The sequence below is a fragment of the Ovis canadensis genome, chromosome Y, assembly GCF_042477335.2.
Source record: "Ovis canadensis isolate MfBH-ARS-UI-01 breed Bighorn chromosome Y, ARS-UI_OviCan_v2, whole genome shotgun sequence".
In the NCBI taxonomy this organism is placed as follows: Eukaryota; Metazoa; Chordata; class Mammalia; order Artiodactyla; family Bovidae; genus Ovis; species Ovis canadensis.
Window position 1 is genome coordinate 2676375 of NC_091271.1, and position 3824 is coordinate 2680198.

The 3824-nt window shown below is 45.0% G+C and overlaps 1 pseudogene; it reads left to right on the forward strand.

Annotated features, from left to right (window-relative positions):
* Positions 1–537: 537 nt before the first annotated feature.
* On the forward strand, positions 538–1766 carry LOC138431535 (PRELI domain-containing protein 1, mitochondrial pseudogene; annotated as a pseudogene).
* Positions 1767–3824: the final 2058 nt, after the last annotated feature.

A 3824-nucleotide genomic window follows, 5' to 3' on the forward strand; every position in this document is an offset into this window, starting at 1 on the left:
ATTAACCTAGAAGTTTTTATCATCTACACTGAATGGACGGAGATGTCTTGAGGCTACTGTAACAATAAGAATGAAAGCCAGAGGCAGGAGGCTTAAATCCAAAACTTGAGAATATCAGAAAACTTCTGACTCCAGGGAACATTAATTGACAAGAGTTCATCCAAAAGCCTCCATATCAACACTGAAACCAAGCTTCACTGAAAAGCCAACAAGTTTCAGAGAAAGACATTTCATGCTAACTCTCTAGCAACACAGGAACCCAAATGTGAGCATTAAAACACAGGCTGTCCAAAGTCATGCCAAACCCACAGACACCCCAAAATTCACTGATGGGCACTTCATTGTTCTCCAGAGACAAGAGATCCATCTCCACCCACCAGAACACCAATGCAAGCGTCCCTAACCAGGACGTTTTGACAAGCCACTAGTCCAAACCCACCCACAGGGAGCAACCTCCGCAATAAGGAGGAACCACAAACTTCAGCCTACAAAAAGGCCACCCCAAACACAGCAATCTAAACAAAATGAGGGCGCGCGGCCCGATAATTCCTCATGGCGGCGGCGGCGGCGGTGGCTGGTCGGGTGCGGCGCTGTAGCGACTGACCTGCTGCTAGCCTGGCGGCTGAGCGTCGAGCTCCAGCCCGGCCTCCGCGTGCCCCTCGGGCTCCGCACCCCTGATGCTGCTCGGGAGCTGAGCCCGCCCCGGCCGGGACGATGGTGAAGTATTTCCTGGGCCAGAGCGTGCTCCGGAGTTCCTGGGACCAAGTGTTTGCTGCCTTCTGGCAGTGGTACCCGAATCCCTATAGCAAGCATGTCTTGACGGAAGACATAGTGCACCGAGAGGTGACCTCTGACCAGAAGCTCCTGTCCCGCCGACTCCTGACCAAGACGAACAGGATGCCCCGCTGGGCTGAGCGACTGTTTCCTGCCAATGTTGCTCACTCAGTGTACATCCTGGAGGATTCTATTGTGGACCCACAAAACCAGACCATGACCACCTTCACCTGGAACATCAACCACGCCCGGCTGATGGTGGTGGAGGAACGATGTGTTTACCGTGTGAACTCTAATAACAGCGGCTGGACCGAAATCCGCCGGGAAGCCTGGGTCTCCTCTAGCTTATTTGGCGTCTCCAGAGCTGTCCAGGAATTTGGTCTCGCGCAGTTCAAAAGCAACGTGACCAAGACTATGAAGGGTTTTGAATACATCTTGGCCAAGCTGCAAGGTGAGGCCCCTCCCAAAACCCTTGTTGAAACAGCCAAGGAAGCCAAGGAGAAGGCCAAGGAGACGGCACTGGCAGCTACAGAGAAGGCCAAGGACCTGGCCAGCAAGGCAGCCACCAAGAAGCAGCAGCAGCAGCAGTAGTTCGTGTAGCCAGCCCAGGCCCCGAGGCAGCAGTCTAGCAGACTACCAGCTCCAGTCCCTGTGCCCCCTCCTCCTGTACTTTATAATTAAAAGCCAGCTTCTAGCCCTCTCGACTATCTGGGTGGTGGGCTGAGGGTAGGTGCCCTGTTTGGCATCTCCAGCACAGCCAGCCAGTTACCCATGTCTGAGCCGGGCCTCCTTCTCCTGCATCGGGTGGCGGAGGACAGAGGCACAGTGACTTGCCCAGGGTCACTGCATCCAGGTGAAGTGGTCGTAAATGCTAGACTGTAAGCTCCATGAGGGCAGGGACCGTTGTTTTATCCTCTGATGTGTCCCAAGTATCTGAAACAAAATCTTGCGTGTAACAGGCACTCAATAAATACTTGATGAATTCAATCGGATACACACACACACACACAAAAAATAAACAAAATGAAAAGGCAGAGAAATATTCAGCAGGTAAAGGAACATGATAAATGTCCACCAAACCAAACAAAAGAGGAGGAGATAGGGAGTCTATCTGAAAAAGAATTCAGAATAATGATAGTAAAGAATATCCAAAGTCTCGAAAACAAAATGGAGTTACAGATAAATAGACAAAAGGCAAGGATTGAGAAGATGCAACAAATACTTAACAAGGACCTAGAAGAAATAAAAAAAGAAAGAAAGAAAGTGAAAGTGAAGTCACTCAGTCATGTCCAACTCTTTGCTACCCCGTGGACTGTAGCCCACTAGGCTCCCCCATCCATGGGATTCTCCAGGCAAGAATACTGGAGTGGGTTGCCATTTCCTTTTCCAGGGGATCTTCCCGACCCAGGGATCGAACCCGGGTCTCCTGCATTGCAGGCAGATGCTTTAACCTCTGAGCCACCATGGAAGCCCTAAATAAAAAAAGAGTCAGTCAATAATGAATAATGCAATAACTGATATAAAAAGCACTCTGGAGGGAACCAACAGTAGAATAACTGAAGCAGAGATAGGATAAGTGAGGTGGGAGATAGAATGGTGGAAATACATGACACAGAGAGGAAAAAAGAAAGAAATGAGGACAACATCAGAGACCTCCAGGACAATGTTAGACACCCCAACATTCAACTTATAGGAGTCCCAGAAGAAGAAGACAAAAAGAAAGGTCATAAGAAAATACTTGAGGAGATAACAGTTGATAACTTCCCTAAAATGGGGAAGGAAATAGCCACCCAAGTCCAAGAAACACAGAGGGTCTCAAACAGGATAAACCCAAGCAGAAACATCCCAAGACACATATTATCCAAAATTATTCAAATTAACAAAGATCAAACACAAAGAGCAAATATTAAAAGCAGCAAGGGAAAAGCAACAAATAACACACGAGGGCATTTACATAAGGATGATAGTTGATCTTTCAATAGAAACTCTTCAGGCCAGAAGAAAATGGGAGGACATACTTAAAGTGATGAAAGAGAAACCTACATCCAAGATTACTATATCCAGTAAGGATCTCATTCAGATATGGAGGAGAAATCAAAAGCTTCACAGACAAGCAAAAGCTGAGAGAATTCAGCACCACCAAATCAGCTCTTCAACAAATGCTAAAGGATCGTCTCTAGACAGGAAACCCAGAAAAGGTTTATAAACTCAAATCCAAAACAACAAAGTAAATGGCAATGGAATCATACTTATAAATAATTACCTTAAGTGTAAATGAATTGAATGCTCCAGCCAAAAGACAAAGACTGGCTGAATGGATACAAAAGAAGACGCTTATATATGCTGTCTACAAGAGACCCACCTCAAAACAAGGGACACATACAGACTGAAAGTGAAGGGCTGGGGAAAGGTATTTCACGCATATGGAGACCAAAAGAAAGCAGGAGTAGCAATACTCATATCAGATAAAATAGACTTTGAAATAAAGGCCGAGAAAAGAGACAAAGAAGGGCACTACATAATGATCAAAGGATCAATCCAAGAGGAAGATATAACAATTATAAATCTATATGCACCCAAAATAGGAGCACCACAATTTGTAAGGCAAATGCTAACAAGTATGAAAGGGGAAATTAACAGAAACACAATAATAGTGGGAGACTTTAATACCCCACTCACACCTATGGCTAGATCAACTAACAGAAAATTAGCAAGGAAACACAAACTTTAGGTGATGCAACAGACCAGTTAGACCTAATTGATATCTATAGGACATTTCACCCCAAAACAATGAATTTCACCTTTTTCTCAAGTCATACGGAACCTCCTCCAGGATAAATCACATACTGGGCCATAAATCTAGCCTTGGTAAATTAAAAAAAAAAAAAAAAGAAATCATTACAAACATCTTTTCTGATCACAATGAAGTAGATTACTTGTCAACTATGGGGGAAAAAACCCTTAAGAATATAAACTTATGGAGGCTAAACAACACACTTCTGAATAACCAACAAATCACAGAAGAAATCAAAAAGAAATCAAAATATGGG